This window comes from Dermochelys coriacea, chromosome 3 (genome assembly GCF_009764565.3).
Source record: "Dermochelys coriacea isolate rDerCor1 chromosome 3, rDerCor1.pri.v4, whole genome shotgun sequence".
In the NCBI taxonomy this organism is placed as follows: Eukaryota; Metazoa; Chordata; order Testudines; family Dermochelyidae; genus Dermochelys; species Dermochelys coriacea.
In genome coordinates, this window is record NC_050070.1 from 22,380,391 (window position 1) to 22,400,435 (window position 20,045).

General features: G+C 39.7%; 1 long non-coding RNA gene across 2 annotated transcripts in view; it reads left to right on the forward strand.

Moving 5' to 3' along the window:
• Nucleotides 1–20,045, forward strand: part of LOC122459211 — a 227,551-nt gene that overhangs the window by 63,405 nt on the left and 144,101 nt on the right. Inside the window, exon 1 of one of the 2 annotated variants that reach the window (XR_006279735.1) lies at nt 16,334–16,412. The exons of the other annotated variant lie outside the window; for it this stretch is intronic. This is a non-coding gene — a long non-coding RNA (uncharacterized LOC122459211). Of the gene's footprint in view, nt 1–16,333; nt 16,413–20,045 lie in introns of those variants that run through there. 2 annotated transcript variants of the gene reach the window in all.

Sequence of the window (20,045 nt, forward strand, 5' to 3'; positions counted from 1 at the left end):
GATCAGATTTGGGCTATTTTGGACCAGGGGAGAAGGAATTCCAAAGCCATGGTTCCTTCATAGCCCCTTCCCATTTACACCAGTGGGGCTGCATTTACAGTGCATCTGTTGATCTAAATGGTGGTATGGCACAGGTAGAGAGGTGGTCTCTCAGGTAGGTAAGTTGGTGGAGCCTAAGAAATTGTAACTGAGGGCTGTTACACAATGCAGTGTTTTGCAGCATCCTCATTACTTAATGCCGCAGACACTGAAAAGGGACTATGAGTGGTGAATGTGTGACATCTACACAGACTATGTGCATCCTTAGGGCTATGCAATATTGTGCAGCTGATATATTGCCATGTGCACCCTTCTCATTAGGTACTATTGGGCCCAAATTTGTGATATGGGACACTTTTATTAAATGCTGTCCAGAATTGTGTCTAATGGAGTAATCATTCAGTGTATCCATGGAACTTACCCATCCATGGAACCTACCCATTCAACACAAATATAAACATGCTATAGAAAAATGCTAGTCCAACAATTATGTATTATCTTCTGGTAAGGAAATGATACAGGAGATCCAGACTCAGTGGGTGGCTATGGGTCAAACATTTTCCATTGTGTGCGTTTTCATGACCTGGTGGTAAAAACACCAGAGCGCTCCCTACACTCATGCTGACGTGGTTACCAGATAGATAAATATGCCGTTCCTTGAAAACCGGCACTATATTTCAGAATAGCAGCCATGTTAGTCTGTATTCGCAAAAAGAAAAGGAGTACTTGTGGCACCTTAGAGACTAACAAATTTACCCTAAGCACTATATTTGTTAGTGAAGACATAGCCCATGAGTAGGAAGCAGCAAAATGGTACAGAGTAACAGAAACACTTGGAGCATGAATGTTATGACTGAGAAGGATGACAGGTGGCTGGAACATTTAGGTTAGTCTAGTCTGTCTAAAGTATTTTTTAAAAAATGTCATTTAGTCCACATAAACCTTGTTTAATGAGATTGGCTTCATTGTATTACACCTTAGGCTTCAGAAAGAACTAACAGCTGTCAGTGTTATAATTATCCATATTTTATATTGGAGACGGGCACTAATGCACTGGGGTCCAACCACTGCTCATGAAGTTTGATAAAATTTAAAGAGGGATCCAAACTTCACAGCTCAGGTTTATATCTCTATCATGGGCTGACACTGGCCAGTGTATTTTCTCATCTCTTACTTTGTTGTCATTTTTCTGTAGGGTATGTCATCATAGTTGCGTTCAACTTTAAGCTCTTCAAAGGAACCTAGTGACTGACTAGTCATAGGGGTTGAATGATCACTTATTACAGAGATTGTAAGATTTTGGGGGCAGCAGTCTTCTTTTCTCTATGTTCATGTACAGTGCCTAGCAGAATCCTGGATAACTGATGAGCATTAGGCACTATTATACTGCAAATGTTAAATAAAAGATATAATTATCCCATTCACTACAATTGTTTGTGTGTCATAACAGTGGGGATAGAGAGTGATTAGTACCTAACTGCTGTCTGTTTGATATGTATATGTATTGAAAGATACCCACTTGGTTAAATTAAAACCGTACATACAGTTGTATGTGTAAGAGAGAGATTTGGGATGAAAGAAGCTGAGTTTTCATAGATTTGTATAGTTTAAGGCCAGAAGGGACCATTATGATCATCTTGTCTGACCTGCTGCATAACAGAGGCCAAAGAATTTCACCAAGGGATTTCTGTATCAAGTGCATAACTTCTTGTTGGAGCTAGAGCATATCTTTCAGAACAACAGCAATCTTGATTTAAAAACTTGAAGGGATGGAGAATCCACCACATCCCTTGGTAAATTGCTCCAATGGTTAATTAATCTTGCTGCTAGGAAAATAGGGACATAACCGGAAGGGACCTCACAGGTCAGTGAGTCCAGTCCTCTGCTATCACAACCAACACTGTCATATAATCCTGTTCATAAACTTATCAAGATCCATCTTAAGACAAGTTAGATGGTTTCCCCCCACTGCTCCTATTGGGAGGCTGTTCCAGAACCTCACTCATCTGTGGGTTAGAAACCTTCTAATTTTCAGCCTAACTTTATTCATGCCATTTATCTTGTGCCAACATCGTCCTTTACTTAAATAGCTCTTCTCCCTCCTTGGTGTTTACTCTGTCTGATATATTTATAGAGAACAATCTTATCCCCTCCAGCCTTGTCTTGCTAGGCTAAACAAGCCAACCTCTTTTAGTCTTCTCTTGTAAGATAGGCTCTCCATTCCCCTGATCATCCTAGTAGCCCTTCTCTGCACCTGATCCAGTTTGAATTCACCTTTCTTAACTATTACAAATGTGCACCTTATTTCTAGTCTGAATTTATCTAGCTTCAACTTCCAGCTGTTGGATCTCGTTATGTCTTTGCCTTCTAGATTAAACAGCCCTCTACTCTCAGAAATCTTCTCCTTGTTTAGGCATTTATGACTGTGCTCAAGTCACCTCTTCAACTTGTTTTGCATAAAATATAGAGTTAAGCTTCTTAAGTTTTTCATTATAAGGCAGATTTTCCAGGCCTTCAATCATTCTTACAGCTCTTTGCTTAACCATTTTCCAGTTTTTCACCACACCTGGACACGTTATTCCAGGAATGGTCTCACCAGTGTTGTATTTTTGAGGGAGCGCCATCTCCCTACTCAATATTTCCTTGCTTATATTCTAAGAATCATGTTAGCCTTCTTAGCCACAGTGTTGCCCTAGGAGTCTGCCTACAATTTTCGGTGAGAACTATGTAGCCCATCCTCTAGATACTTTAATCATATTTAAAATACACAATCCATACAAAATAAAGAACCCAGTGTATAACCACCCCAGTTCCCATGACAAAATCACCACTCTCCAACTACAAAAAGAATACCCCAACCTTCTTTAGAAACCCAGCCATCCCATGCCTCTCCACTCTCCCCAAACCACCAGAAAATACCTATAAATAAGTTTTTGTTGCTTTGATTTAAACTGCTAATGTTTGTAGGAATCCTAGTGCAACATGCATGTGAGATTGGTTGGTGATATAGATGAACGTTTTTTACAGGTCTTTTAATAATTAGTTGAAAAGTCTTTTTTAAAGTTTGAACAATTCTATTTAAGAACAGTTACAAAAGTCCCCTGGGGTAATTCCCTAAAAATGTGAGAGGCAGCATTTATAGGAACACGTCATTGGTTTTGGCTATCGTACCATACAAAATCTAACATGTCTCCTAACAGAATGTTGCGACGAAAGGGGTAAAATCAAAATGTAAAAATAAAAGGGAAAATGCAAATGTGTTTGTCATTAAATCTCTTTCATAGCTCTAATCCATCCTTGACTCTCTCCTTTGTTATATTTTCTTTTTGTGGAGATGGGCCAGAAAAAACACAGCCTTGCAAGCTGTGAAGGAGGATAACAAATAGGGTTTGTGTGCTCTTGGGCATGATGGATGAGACGTGGCCGGATGGGGCTTCACTTTGGAAGTGATTCTATCTACAGTAGTTTGACTCTAGCACTTGCAACATGAAGGACCCTATTGTCCACAATGACATTTTGTTCACAGAAGCTGGCAGTGAGCCTCGCCATGCAAGGCTGTAGGTCAGGTGATGTGTATGGATCCCAAGAAATGGAAAGCTCTGTGTTGTCAGTGTAACCTACTTTTACAAACACCGCTTGACAACCTGTTTCCTTTTAAAATAACTCTTGGTACATGAGGCAGAGGGAAGGATGGTTAAGGCCGGGAATTTGCTCTTGGAAGATTTGGGTTCAGTTCTCAAGTCTGCCACAGACTTCCTGTGTGATCCTGGGTCTGTTACTTTGGTGACCTCAGTGATTTTTCCAGTGTGAAAGTCCTTTTCAAAAGTAACTTAGGCTCTTTGGAGTCCCCATGAGAGGCCCAGTGAGACTTAGATACAAAGTGCCTAAATCACTTTGGAAAACAGAACTTAAGCTCCTTAATCACTTACATGCTTTTTGCAAATTTTATTCTTCATCTCTTTGGGCCTCAGTTTCTCTTCCATAAAATGGAGAAAACACTTCCTTGCGAGGGTGTTGTAAGGATAAACATATTCATCATTGTGAGGTACACATTTACTACAGTCATAGGACTCATAAATAGATGGATGACCATATTTAAAATTTCTGTTATGGTGTTACAGGATAGCTGGTCCTTGTGGATAGATTAGGCCCAGTTCCCTGGGACCAGAGCAGGTGAGTCCAATCCAGACAATTAAAGGGGACTGGGCTACACATAGGTCTATGAAAGGCTGCTAGTGGACAGTGAGAAAGGAGGGATTGATTGAGACAGGCTGTGCTGAGTGAGGGAAAGCCGCAATGGAATGGAACTAGCTCTGTGTGGTGGGTCCCTTGGAATAAAGAGGGCTAGATGCTCAGGAAGACAGCCCTGAGGCTGCTGCCCCAGAGAGAGAGCAGAACTGGGAATCTACCAGAGGTGTCTGAGAGGGGTGGAGATGAAACATGAAAGTAAGGACTGAGTTAAGACTGTTTGTTTGTTTGTTTGCTTTTATTCAGAAAATAAACCACCTTGAAAGAGACCGGACATGGCAGCGCATACTTCGGAGCTGGGGAGAAGCCCAGTCCAGTGACGCGTGGTTATAAGTAACATGTTATTAATAAACAGCTGTGTAGTCTTGTGAACATATATGGTGCTTTAGGGTAGAAAACATTTCTTTATATTCTGTAAAGAGCTTACAGTTGAATAAAGACAAGTCAAAAGACAGGACAGCAGTTCAGCTAAAAGATGTTGTGGATAGATCAGAGGAAAAGGAGCCCAGTGAAGGAAAAAATCTTGGGACTGGGATTTAAGGAGGGATTTGAAAGGAGCAGGGGATGTAGCTGCTCTCACAGTTCGTGATCAGTGTAATTGGACAGGTTTTGGAAGCTGGAAGTTAAGTTACAGCTAGCTGAGTTTCTGAACTGGGACAAGAAAGAGTAATGAGTAAATAATAAATTAATAATGTGTACCTAGGTCTTACAAAGCACTTTTCATTAGCCAATCTCAAAGCACTTTACAAAGTGGTCAATATCATTATCCCCATTTACAGATAGGGAAACTGCCTCCCAGCTGCCAGAGCCTTTCACTGAGTTGCATAGCTACAGGTGTAGTGCTTGTAGTCTACATGCTGGAGAAGGGTATATGGACCAATCATTCATTAACTTTCTTCCAGACCACAGGAGAACTTAATTCAGGAACCAAGCTGTTCCTTATGTTCCAACAACACTATGACCTCTATGAGAGCAGATTAGAATGAAAGGAACCTAGGAAAGGGATAAAGCACTACTACAACAGTGATGTATCATTGTTTTTCAGGTTGCTTACTTGGCCCCAGCGCATAAGATCATGTGTTTGCAGGCATTGTCCTGCTCTTTGTCATCACTACTAGCGCTACCCACTTATAGCCATTTTCTCTTTTCACTGTTCCCTTACGAACCTTTACTCTCACTGGAGGTTTTAGGACGTTCATCTTAGCCCAGACCTTCAGTCCTGATGTGTACACTATTCCTACTGAAGTCAGTGGGGACATTGCCTGCCTGCAAATTGAAGGAATTAGTCAGTCTCTCCCTGTTTTGATTCTGTTGTAATCAACACCGCTTGGGTAGACCCCTGAACTGACGTGCTTTCACTGTAAACCCTTAAGCTCCTGATGCCCTTGACCTGCTTTTGCTTTAAGGAAAGATCCTTGTACAGGATTCAATTCAGAAACATTTAACGTAAGAATTTCCTTTTCTTTCTGTCATCTCCACATATGTATTAAAACATACAGTATTGCTTTCATTAAACAAGGGGAATAGCCTTTCTCCCCAGTTCCCTGTCAGTGCCAGCCCTGTCCCAGAGGTGTGAGAATTAAGATAAAAACCACAGATTGAATGCTCTGCTAAACCAGGCTCAGTGTGGATGTCCCATCAGAGCTCACAGGCCCAGCTGTTTATTCTTACACAATAGATCAGTATTAGATTTATTTTATCAGAGGCTTTATTTAAACTGTTAATAACAAAGCAACAGTGAACAGAAAAAAATCCATGTCTTCCAAGTTTAGGATAAGATGTAGTGTAGAAATCCTTTGTTAACTAAGAGAAATGTTCACAAGCAATATTTCACCTTCAGATTGAACTCTCTTTTTTACTTTCAACACTTTCCCAATTACTAATCAGTGAAAGTTGCAGTGTTCTAGATCGAGATTATTTAGCTTGCAATGCACCAAACATTATGCCAATGTTATAGCCTCCCCTGGCTGGGAGTGGAGTTCTAACAATGCTAGTGCCAGGGAGGGGGTTGTCACACAGCCTGATGTGATGGGGAAGAGAGATGGTAAGTAATCATAGTGTTCAACTAACCATGGCAACACATAGCGTTCATATGGCTTCAGGTACATCTACACAACCACAACAACAAATCTCTGTGGCCATGAGTCTCAGAGCCCGGGTTAACTCTGGAGACCCATGTGGAGCACAGGATCCAGCCTGAGCCGGAACATCTACATGGCTATTTTTGGCCCTGTAGTGCGAGCCTGAGTCAATTGACCAGACTTAGACTCACTCTTATGGTTTTTTACTGTGTAGATGTACCCTTACATATCAAATGTGTTTATATGCAAATGAGTGATCACAGTAATTGCAGACAAAACTATTATTATTAACCAGCGGGCGTGAAGACTATTTAGGTAGGGTTGGAGAAAACTCATTTTGGATCATCATCGGTTCTGAATTATGACTTTTTTCATTTTTATGTTCTGCTTAAGGCTAATAAATGTCTGATCTCAGAAACAGCGAGGAATATTTAACATTTTATGTTATAGTAGCACCTAGAAGCCAACCAGGAGAGGGACCCATATGCTACTGGTACAAACTTATAATAGATGACAATCCTATCTATCTCAGGTGCTTTATGGCCCCCAATACTACAATATTTGAGTGCCACACAACCTTTAATGTATCTATTCTCACAATACTCCTTTGAGGTAGGGAAGTACCATTGTTCTAATTTTACTAATGGGGAACTGAGAACAAACAAAGTGACTTGCCCAAGGTCATATGGCAGAACAGAGAATAGAATTTGGGTCTTCCAAGTGCTAGACTACTATCCTACCACTAGACAGTCCTTCCATAAATTGTCTAATTCCCAAAATGTGCTCTAGTACCAGGCATTATTTTCTCTTCACAGATAGGCCAGAGAACAGGGAGAAAACATCTCAATCATCTTCTGTGCTGGCCTTTATGAAATGTGAAGCAAAAAAAGGCTAGAAGCTGTGCACAGCCTTGAGTTTCATGACAAGGAACGTGAACTTGATGTGAGACTGGAGAAGGGAGCATTTGAAGAAATAATAGTTGCTAATAGTGTAAAATGGTGAATGGAATGAACGCTATGGGCTAAATTTTCAAAAGTGCATGGGAAAATAATTTGTCCAGATTACGTATGTCATGTAATAGCATATGGAAAACTTCATTGTTTCATTTTCAGAGGTAGTAGCAGTTGGGTAATGGGAAGCAAAGCCATTGGCAAAAGCCTCTTGTATCAATGTACATCTGTGCACAAAAGAAACGTTATTTCTTTTCAAAGCAGTGTGAGGACATCTTGTTAGTTCATCTCTAAGCTGTTACTCACCCTGCACCCTATTCACCTCTGGCTAAATTCCAGTGACTTTGTTGGACTGACATAGGGATACATTTGGACTTCAATCCTTACATAGGTAAACAATTCCTCTCTCTAGTAGTGTTTACTTTGCACTCTTATTTGGAGTTATAATAAAACTTTGATTATCTGAATCTTATTTATCACCATCCTCTTTTGATCCAAAATAAGGCCCCGATTCAGCCAGGTGCTTGAGCACATGCCTCACTTTAAGCATGTGAATAGTCCCATTCTCTTCACTTGGACTCTACTGCCACATTTAATGTCATACCTGTGCCTATGAATTTTGCTGATTTGCGGCCTAAGAGCTTATTCCCCAAAACAAAACTCTGAAAAGTTCCCTACTTATCCAAAACCTGTTACTCAAAAAACTATTTGCATATTGCCCACGGCCCCGTTCAGTTTGGCTAATCAAGGCTTCAGTAGAGCTAGTCTGCAAAGATAAATACCAAAATGGGTTGAGGTCTGCTGTGGAATACACACTTCTTGCTTCTATTGACTCTAATAGGAGCCCCTAATGTACCTCTAAGAGCAGAATTTGGCTCTAATGAAATCTGGATATTAACAATCTACTGTGAAGGGCTTCACAAAATATTGGTTCAGTTTTTTATACTCTCAAATGATACTTTACTAACAGTTACCTCTGGCCTAATGCTTCTTGGAATTTTTGCTATCTTATCCAACAAAATGACATTTTGAATTGCATGTCAGTTGCAAGTTTAAGAAATGCAATGTGTTCTGTCACAACATAGTGTTGTCAAAGATTTATATGAAAAAAAAATTGGATTCTCCCTCGTGTCCACATTTCAGTTTAGTTTTGTTTAGAATTCATGTTTCACGTGTGCTCTGTGATAACCACTGCTGATTTACTTTTAAGTAATCTCTAGGATAGGAGCATCTTTAACTTTTGAGATTTTTTTCTTGTTTGAGGTGGACAAAAGTAAATAAGAACACTTTTTTTTAAGGCAATGCTTTTCCCTTTTCATGGAATGGCTTTTTCCATTGAAAGTGGAAAACTGAAAATGCGGGATATCTATAACTTTTGGACTGGTAGAAAATTGACAGTTTTAATAATGTGTGCGTGCATTCTTTTGATGTATGATAGTGTAATAAAATATGGAACTGTACAGCTAAAGAATAACTGACAGTGAGCAAAATTCTGCAGCCTGGACTCATGTGAAACTTTGATGGAAGTAAAATTTAATATCTGAAAACATAGTTGCTATAGCACTTATTGAAGTCAATGGGAATTGCAGCTGTGTTAGGATTGCTGCACTGGTAACTAGGGATCCTGTCCTGCAAAGATATCTGCATGTGCTTCCCATGGCGTAAGAGTTTGCAGCAGCAGGGCCCAGTTCTTCACAGAAGTGAATCTGTAAATGATTGCTTTTCAAAATAAACAGCAAAAAAGGATCTAAGTGTTGTCAATTTTACTATTATTGCTAAGTTATGGCTCCTGTGTATTTGCCTCGTCAAAGTCCCTTTTAGAGGGCCAGTATGGTATGTTTGTTGGCACTGTGCCTAAACTTTCTTCCTATGTTTGATCAGAAAAAAATGCTTTACATGTATATAAATTTGCTGTTGTGGACTAATATCCTCCAGATACTTCTGGTTTAACCCCCTGGAGGCATTTTAGTTGCTAAAATGAGCGTCTAAAAACTTCATGAATTTTTTTGTTCTTACTTAAAATCAACAATTACTTAGTCTGTCTTTTCAGAAGTGATTTAGGGACTTGACAGCCTAAGTCCCTGTATTGTCAATGAGATGTAAGTCCTTGGGGGGGCTATATTTTAAAAGGTACTGAGGCTCCTAACAATGGAGATAGATGCCTGGTGGGAGGAGTTCAGTGGCTAGAAGCTTTTCAAAATCCCACTAGGCATCTATCTTAAATTTTATGTGCCTAAATACCTTTAGAATCTGGCCCCAACTGCCTATTTCTTTGGCAAATGGGATTTAGCTTTCTAAATCACTTAGGTGCATTTGAAAATTTTCCCCAATATTTTCTTTTGCCCAGGCAAAACAGAATCATTCACAGAGCTCGCATTGCTCCTGAGGACTGAAACGGAGAGAATTTTCCAAGTAGAATGTACTTTACTCTTTGCTCTTAGTTGCATTTCTCAGTCAAAATAGACTCTTCAGTTTAGTTTATTACCAGTCAATTTCACATTCAGGATTTTAACATGCTGCAATCTTCGGATGGCAAACACTGCAGGGAGAATATTTACTGGGGGGAAGGGGAGAGTGTTTGAATTTTTTTAAAATATGTAAAATATTTTTATTGTTGGTAAGTTCTGTAAAAGTGTTTGTTTTTTTTCCCCTGCAAAACCTAAATTTGGGCTAAAACTGAACCTAACGATGTTTAGCTGGACCTGATGCTTAGAGCATGAACTCATCTTCTCTGGGAGAAAGTAGAAATATATTTTTTATTTATATATATATATATATATATATATATATATATATATATATATGTGTGTGTGTAAATATATATATTTTGAAATGGAAAAAATTCACTGACTTTGGAAAGAGATGAAGACAATAGTTTTATAGATTTATTTTTTCTTCAATACTAGTGCAACCTTCCTCCCTTTCCAAATTCTTCCTGTCATCATGGCAATTGAGTGCTGCTGATTTAGTGATTCAGATTGAGGGAGACAAGCGATCCAGCATGTTGAATTTGAACTCTGACCCTCCCTTTGCATTGTTGCATAACTTTTTAGTTTTACTAATCAGAAAGCATTCTCCCTCCTTGGTTTTCTCCGATGGGTAAAAAAATAAAAATGTATAGGGGATGGGGTGGTTTGGAAACGATCAAGAAAAGACACCTGTACATTCCTCTGATTTGGCTCTATGTTAAATGTTTTACATGGCCCTGAAGTCTGATACTATTTTACATTGTTCTGGAATATACAGATAGGGCTAAATTACTTAAGATCTCTACTATGCCTAAACACTGGAACTTATCCAGGCATATGCCTTTTCATAAGCTGTCTTCATTAATATCAAGCTCTTGACAGAGCATTCCTGATAAATTGATAAGGACAGGACATCAAGTGTATTTTAGCTCTACAACAGCTAAATTCACAGTAATTTCCAATGGGCTTGTGTTTGCCATGATACTTGTACTAGGGTGTTTAAAGCTCGCTGGTATTTCATTAGATCATACGGTGGGAAAAGATACAAAAATAACAGACCTGTTAATCTGCTAATTGCTGGCTCGTTAAATGATATTCCATTTCTGTTTTTTTTCCATGCTCTGATTAATGACTGTTTAAAACAACCTAAAAAAATTCCTTTGTGGAGTATTTAAAAATATTTTACTTTGCACACAAAAGACCTTCTACTAACTTTTCTGATGCAAACTCCGTATTTGGCCTGTAATACAAGTGGACAGGAGTGCCACCATGCTGTTCTCACACGTGAGACTTGTCCTGGTGAATAGCTTCACTCTGACGGCGCCCAGCTTTTAGAGGGGTGCCACCATCATTTGTCTCTGCAATTCTGGCCTTTGGGGTCTGGAACTCGTTTCGCCTGGACATTCCTTCTTCTCATCTATTTAACAACAAACCTTGTTTTGCATTAAAGTGATTAGTCTTATAGCCAGTATCAGCTCTGTATTTAGAATATTCCCCTTTTATTTATTTCTGCTACTCCTTTTCTTCTGAGGCCTGATCTAAAGCAGGAGTTCTCAACCTTTGTCCTTCGGGGGTCCACCTCCAACATGCTATAAAAATTCCATGTCCCATCCATGCCACAACTGTTTTTCAGTAGATTAAAAGCCAGGGCTGGTGTTAACGGGTAGCAAGCAGAGCAATTGCCCACGGCCCTTATGCCACAGGGGACCCCGTGAAGCTGAGTTGCTCAGACTTTGGCTTCAGCCCGGGGAGGAGGAGCGTGGACTTGGGTTTGGGCTTTGGCTGTGAGCAGCAGGGCTTGGGATTTAGCTTTCTGCTCTGTGCCCCAGTGAGTCTAATGCTGGCCCTGCTCTCTGGTTTATTTTGGCGGACCCCCTGAAACCTACTCATGTCCCCGCAGAGGGCCTTGGACTGCTGATCTTAAAGCACATTGATGTCAGAGTGAAGTCTCCCATTGGCTTTGATGGTGTTTGAATCAGGTCCCTGATGTAGGCTAGTGTTGTCTTTGGGCCTAATCCTGTTCTTAATGAAGTCAATGGTAAGATTCCCTTAGTAATTATGAGTCTGACCCTATAAGGTGCAGAGCATCTTCTGAGAAGTGCTGAGCACTCTCAATTCTCATTGGCTTCAGTGACAATAGCATTCAGCACCTATCAGGCATCTTTGGGCATCTAACAAGATTGGGAACTTATGGTGGCAGTTTTGTTACATTTCTATTTTAATTGCGGGTGTTTTTATAACCTCTTATTGTAAAGAGCTCTGAGTGCTTTGACATAGGACTCCTCATAAACAATGAGCTTTGTTATGAGATGTGCCTCCTTGTAATTTTGAGTCCCCGGACTGTTGATTTCCTACACAAGTTTCACACAGTGGCATTTTCTACACTGATATTTGCAAAGTGGTGGAGCATCTGTGTTTTCATGAAGAAAAAATCTGCAAGTCAAAATTCCTTATTTCAAAATTCAAAAATCTGAAGGTTTATCCCTTGTAAACAGGAATACTTTGAGATCATTTCACCCAGAACGGCCCTGTTTTCAAGCAAAAGCCATAAAATGTTGCAGTTTGATTTTCACAATGTACTTCATGCTATCGAAATGGAAGAACCTCCCAAAGATCTCGCTTCCACCAAACATCAGGCTGAGGCCCTGTCTTCAGAGTGCATTGTTTTACTTTCCATTGTGTCAGATGCTTCTGAACAGCTTTGTTGTGGGATGGTCATTGTAAGGTGCTCCTGGTGAACTAATTCGATTTAACTATCCATTAGGAAACAGTTTACATACATAAGGGAGGGAGGAAAACTTAGAAGTTGGTCCTTGTCCTGCAGGGTCACTCTGACTTTTGAAATGGATGTAACTGGTTGTCCTGGCAAAGCATAACATTAACAATTCAAACTAATAATAAAGGAGGGTTCCAAAATCAAGCAATGGGGTGCCACACTTGCAGCTCCCTCCCAATTATTCTGACTGAGCTTGTCTCCAATCTAACAAGCTATTTTGTCCCCAGACTTTCATGAATATAGGAGAATTGGTTCCCAGATGAAGTTCTGTCCTTTTGCTGTAAAAGGATCCATTTCCTGGACAGAAATGGTGAATTTTCACCCAGGATTAAATATGCAATGATGTGCAAAGTAAAAAACTGAGACCAGAGCCTTCAGTGATTTAGATCAGTGTGTCTCTGACATCAAGTCATTAGCTCTTTCAGTCCTTATTTCCCTAAAATTCATAAATGGACTAGAGTCAGCACCATAGTCACTGGGGAACCTGAGGGAGCGATTTATTTATGAGGAAATGTTAAAAAAGCTGAATGCTCTGGGTCTGATCTCCTTATGCTGGTGTAAATCAGGAGGAAGGGCTTTAGAGTCAGAACTGAGATCCGATTCACTGTCAAATCTGTGTCCCTGGCTCCAAGCCCTGCTTATGGGCCAGTCTTCTGAATAGCCTCGTGTCTTCCATGAATATTTTTAAAGAAGCCTTTATGGTTAGCTGAAGCATTCTCTGCAGTTTAACATTCATTAAATCCCTTCACTCCTCTAATTATTCATTTTAACTAGCTTCTGCCTATTTTTTATATAGTTCCCAGCCCTAGTTATATTTTAAAGGTCCTGTGTTAGGTTCTTTGTGCACAGTGTATGACTCTTTACATCCTTGCTTAACCACACTGATCTCTATTGCCCTTTTAGATGTTTACATTTAACCAGGATGAATTTCAATTGTGGTCTCTCCAGCTGGTTTTTAAGTAGTTCCCACTTTTCTGCAGTAGTTTTCCTATACATTATAAGATTCCAATCGAAATTCCTTAGGGCAGTTTACATTCCCTCTAAGTCAGCTTTCCTCAAGCTTTTCCTTTGTGCTTCACTTCCATGGGTTCTAACCCATATGAATCTTTCAAATTTAACGTTATAATTAAAACAGTGTGAACTCAGCACTTCCATTTCTCAGGGGTTCCTGCAAACATTTGCTTTGGTTTTGGTCCACGTGGGCTCACATCCTCTTGATATTGTTTGTTTTGAATTTCAGACGTGAATGAACCCAACATCATTGAGGCGAAACTGAGCCCAAACCACTTGGTTTCACCTAGTTTTGAAACAAAACAACAAACTTCACTTGATTTTTGAAATATGACCCGCGTTCACTTGAATGTTTAGTTGTCTTCAATGAAGCGGTCTGCATTTTGAATATGTAACAAAACGAGGTGACTTTAAAGTAGTTTAAGGGGGCTCATCTCACCCAGCTTCAGCCAGGAATTCAAGTTCAGGGGAGTTCCCTCTCCCTTTGGCAGGAAGGATGAGCACTCCTGCTTCTGTTTCAATCTACTTTGACCACTGGCCCAAGTTCTGATCACTAGTTTCTGGATGGCTTCATGTTCCCAAATGTAAGTTCTATCACATTGTTCTTTTTCTAGGGTTAGATCCAGAGTAGCCTAGCATTAGTGCTGAATTGCACCTTCCTTAATTAACATGAAACCTGATCCCCCTCTGCTTTTGTGCACAGTTTTCATCTCCATTAGTATTTAAAGAACAAACCACCTACAGGCCTGACCTCCTGCTCAGTGACTCGAATTCTGGCCTCCCTTTTCACTGTCCATTCTGTTGGTGAGGGACTGGTAGAAACAAGGAACACACAGAGGCATATGATCCACAACACGTAAAAAACTGCTCTTGAAGATAATCCAGAAAGGCCTCATACAGCACATCCTGGTTCTCTCCAGGAATTACAGGAACCATGGTTCTGTGCTTTAAACTTAATTCATATGTGTCTTTGGAATTCTAAACCTTTCCCCCACTAAGGATAGGGGAAAAAAACAACAGTTCAAGATAATATTCAGATCTTACAAAAATGTACTTAAACTCAGCATCTTCCTATCCTTTGCTCTTCATTCATGTGCTTAAATTAATACATTGATGTTTAATGCCCAAAGGTGTAGAGCTGGTTGGAAAATGAAGAAATGTTCTGTAGAAAATTATGAAATAATTTTCATTCTACAGATTTTAAAAGGGAAACACAGATTGTCAAGAGTATGTGGGTACCTAACTCCTATGCTTTTGGGGATCTGAGCAGATTTATCAGGTTTTGAACTTGTGCCCTCTAGGGAGTCTAGTTAGTACAAGCTAGCTGTTTAGCACACTAGGCCATGTTACCATTACACTATGCAAAGATACAGCAAGTTATAATCTATATCTGAATTGACCCCTCTGCATTTTAAATGGAGAAACCCAAAATTTTACTTAACACCTAACAATATATCTAATTGCACATTTGTTCTCCAGATCCCTGAAATAATATTCTTTTCTGCCAACTAGCTCTGCAACAGACAATAAAACAATTCCCGGGTAAACTTAAAATCTTGGATCATGGATATGCACATGATTAAAATGCTGTCCCTACAGTAGTTCTGTGTTTTGGAAATGTATCCTTCTGAGATTTCAGTCTTGTAGACCTTCTTTATGAATAATGTTCAACAGGATTTTTGCCTGAGTAAATGTGGCTAGATTGAACCCAACATTTCATTTAAGTAAAACTAAGTCTCACTTTTGTACAGACTAATAGTGAAAGTTCTGGAGATTTTTCATTTTTCTGTTAAGATTTGTTGTTCACATTCTTTTTATTAAAATATTATAAAGCTGTTGACACATTTTTTTTCAATTGATCTCAGAATTGTTTGATGGCAACAGAGCACTTCATTCAGAATCAATGCAATAACTTCTCAAGGAAGTTGCAAGCTACTTCAATAAATGAGCAAAGGCAGAATTTTGCTTTCCAGACATAGCATTTGATGAAAACCATAAAAATAACCTGACAAATTACAGAGATAATCTCATTTAGTGTGGCTTTTTAAAATGTTAACAGTTGAAAGCAGATTCTTTGTTGCCACTAACACCAATTGGTGGATAAAAAGCCAGCAGGATTTTTAAAGATCTGTTTTTAATTGATCTAACATTTTGGTGTTGGTTTGCAGATTTGCCAGTGTGCATAACCTGTATCTCTCTTATGGGCTAAGTCTGTCTCGTTTGTTTAACTTCATTATGTAGCATGGATTAGTTTTCTTTGCTCATAAGTAATTGCATGTAGATGCACAAACAACTAGTGTCCACGCGAGGGCACTGTAGCACTGTCTATCTGACCTCTACTCATCTTCTGCATGACCTTTCTTAGCATTCTTGATCTGAACTCTAATAAGAGTTTACATTTCCATGTCCCTGCTAGATCTGGGGCTCTAGAAGGAGAGTCCAGTGATATATATATTTTCTCACTCAAATATTACATTGTCTATTTATACTGTGTGTTTTTGTAGTCCATGATGTCATATTATAAAATTTCAGCCATGTGCATCACACATGCAAGGCCAACTGCAGCTGGTTTGTGTGGCGCGGCTGATGTAATGTCAAAAAATTTCATATTATATTTAAAATGACACCTGTAAAAATAATCCTCAATTTGTAATTTAAATACTGTAATACTCAATTATGTGAACTGACAGGAAGTGTCCCAGTGGTTTTGGAAAATAACATTCTTTTATCCATCGACCCTTTGATGCATTTTTAAACAGTCATAATGGAAGTTCAGATCATGACCCTCTGCTTGGAGAGAACAAAGCCAGGGAGGAATAAAAGTTCCTCCTACAACAAGGTAATGCCCCCTCTACACTTGCATTTTTGCTTCCTAGAGTAATGTCAGCTCTGCACTCTTTATCATTCTTCAAGCCAAGGAGAGCTGAAATCTGTAGATCTAGCCTTGGTTTTAATTGTATGCTGTGCATATGGCAGCACATGCACATCATCTGTAAATACATATTCTGTTTTATTGCAAGGGAGAGACTTCCAGGGTTTTTCTATCATCCACATCAGTAGCAATCAGATTCTATTAATGTGGGAGTGACGATTGTGACTTGGCCATTGAAAAAGCTCAGAAGTCTTCCAGATGCAGAAATCAGCTTTGGAAGTCTGTGGAACTATTCCTTAAGTATGTCTCTTTTTTTTGTGGGGGTAGGAGGAAGTAAGACATAGGATGTCTGTAGGTCATGAATGTGATAGCCCTGGGATTTCTCCCATTGTAAATTGCACACCATTCCCGAATTCTATGGCATTTCCCTGCATCTAATGGGTTTAAAAAGTTCTGTCGTTCCCGCTGACTTACTTTTTAAAAAAATAACTTGTACCTGTTATCAGCTTCTCACTTTGACCCAAATCTAAGAGATTTCTCATATTTACATACTCAATATACAGTTCCTGAATGTTTCTTTTGACTTCTAGAGAGTTGTGTTTTGTGCCATTTAAATAAACTCTGTTCTTTCCATGCAACCCATGTAACCTGAGACCACGCCATAAATGCTAATAAGTTTCCTGAAGAGTAGTGCTCTTTAGACAGCTTATTTTTCATCCCTCCTTTCATGTGTGCCTTATAGATGATTCAGTCGGTAACACAAGTGTTCTTAAAGAAGATAAAATGTAAAGAAAAGTGAAAGATGCTGGTAAGATAAGGAAGGACACAGGAAATGCTTCCGAAATAATATTTTTTTTCTCCAAATTGCACCCTTTTAAGTTTGTTACTGGTCTGCTGTTCTTCGTAGGCAGAAGAAGAAAAAAATCATATTAAATGATTAGCAACAACAAACAAATGGTCAGATCTACTGTAAAGCATAAACCCAAGCTGTGTGTCTTTACTACAACTATCTTATGTCAGTTGTTATGGGGAAGTTTGGTTTGTATTGATACAAATATTTCTCTATGCCTTGTAGGGGAAATCCGGCCAGTCAGCAGCATCCCAGCAATGGAAGGCTGTCAATGAAGACATCATTATGTTGGGAATGGGGGCTTGCCATCATTTGTGGAAAGGGCCTTGAGCAGACAGAGCTGTATATGCACCAGTGGCATTGGCTGATATGGACGGGTTTTGTAGGATGAGCTAAGGGAGATCATGTGGATCTAGTGGAATGAAGAAAGGGTTCACAGAAATTGTGGCCTCTTTTCCAGTCCAAGGTAGAAGTACCAGCTATGGAAGTTGTGTAGGGTTGTCTCTACTCCTTTCATGAGATACATATGGATTCTACCCTCCCCCCCCCCCCCGACCCAACATAAGTCTTATGTACAGGGCTTGTTTTCTTCGATGTTGCTCTGGCAGAAATATGTATGTGTATGCTGCTCCCTGTATTCTCCATCTTCTTGTGCCTTGTGTGGGGTGTAGAGACCAAAATGGTAGCCTTCCATTTTGTGGGCTATGGCTGTGTAGAGATAAAAGGCTGCTCTCCATATTGAAAGGTGTGGCCCTGAGCTGCAAGGGTAGAGAGTGAGCTGCAGGCTGCAGTCAAAATCGGATTCTGGTTTCTGTTATGTGGTCTTTACAGAAAAATAACATAGTTGTTTAATTATGATTATTGTGTTTATTGTGGTAGCGATTAGGAGCCAACAAAATGGAGGCTGCATTGTGATAGACACTGTATAGACACTGAGCAATAGACAGGCCCTGTCCTAAAAAACTTACAGCTCTTGTTGCTTTAATCAATGTAAAGAACAACATGGCTAGGCCTTTTATTCTCCCCCACCCCCTGCTTCATAAAAGGGGGGGGGAAATCTTTCTGCAGACTGCTTGCCTTGCACATAAGACAACAGGAAAAGGGAGTGTTTAGTTTTTAAAGGTTTGTTTTGATCTTACGTTTTGAAAGAGCTGATCACTTCACAATCTAGAGACAATATTGCCATACGTCATATACTAGTTACAAACATACCAGGAAAATGGTGGGCTACAAAGACCTGTATTTTTATATTGTTTCTGTGGTCCAAATGCATATGTGGATATAAAGAAAGAGGAAGAGATCTTAGAGTCTCTGTGTATAGTTCTCTGAAAACATCTGCTCAATATGCAGTGGCAGTCAAAAAAGCGAATACTATATTAGGAACCATTAGGACAGGGATAGTTAAGACAGAAAATATAATGCCACCATATAAATTCATGTCTGCGCACACCTTGAATACTGCATTCAGTTCTGATCGCCTCATCTCAAAAAAGATGTATTAGTATTGGAAGAAGTATAGAGAAGGGCAACAAAAATGATCAGGGGTATGGAACAGTTTCCCTTTGAGGAGAGATTTAAAAGACTGGGACTATTCAGCTTAGAAAAGAGATGACTAAGGAGTGATCTGATAGAGGACTATAAAATCATCAGTGGTGTGAAAAAAGTGAATAAGGAAGTGTTGTTTAGCCCTTGACATAACACAAGAGATCACCTGGTGAAAGGCATAGGCTGCCGGTTTAAAACAAACATAAGGAAGTACTACTTCACATAACACATCATCAACCTGTGGAACTCATTGCCATGGGATCTTGTGAAGGCTAAAAGTATAATTGGTTTTAAAAAGAATTAGATAAGCTCCTAGAGGATAGGTCCATCAATAGCTATTAGCCAAGATGGTCAGGGATATAACCACATGGTCTGGGTGTCCCTAAGCCTTTGATGGCTAGAAGCTCTGACTGGATGACAGGGGATGGATCACTTGATAATTGCCCTGTTCTGTTCATTCCCTCTGAAGCACCTGGCACTAGCCACTGTCAGAAGACAGGATATTGAGCTAGACGGACCATTGGTCTGACCCAGTGTGGCCATTTTTATGTTCTTATTAAAAATCATATAAACTCCATTGTCTTCTTCCTCCCCCACTTTGTCCGTTGCTTGTCTTCTTAGATTGTAACCTCTTTGAAGCAGGGACTACATCTATCACTAGAGCCCTGGTCTTGCAGTCATTTGTGTGCAAATACACTGCTGTGCCCAGGTGGAGCCAGGTTATGACAGTGATGCCAAGTTAATTTCAGGGACTGCAACTGATAGGCCCTTCCATGGGCCATGCAAGGTGGGGAGAGTTCCTTGTATATATCATCCCACTTCTCACTCACCTAATGGCATGTCGCAATATAACCCAGGATGTGTTTCCAGCTCTGTTTGAGAGCAATGTTTATTTCTTAGCATTGGGAGCAGAGCAGGTGGGTGCTCAGGAGGTTGAATTGAACTGTGCTTTGCATTTGTTTTGAACAAGGCATGATAGCTGTCAGCTCTGCCTACTGAAGCCTATGCACCTGCATGGTGTCCATAGCTAGCTGGTCAACTCCTCGTAGATGCAAGTTGTAGTTGTGATTTCAACATCAGTAGTTGACACAACATTATTTTAAAGATTTCCAAGAGAAAAAAAATTGTGCAGAGTATAGAATTATTCTTGCGCCATAAAGTCCTATTGAATCTACAGGGGTTCTTAATGTTGCTCCTTTAACACA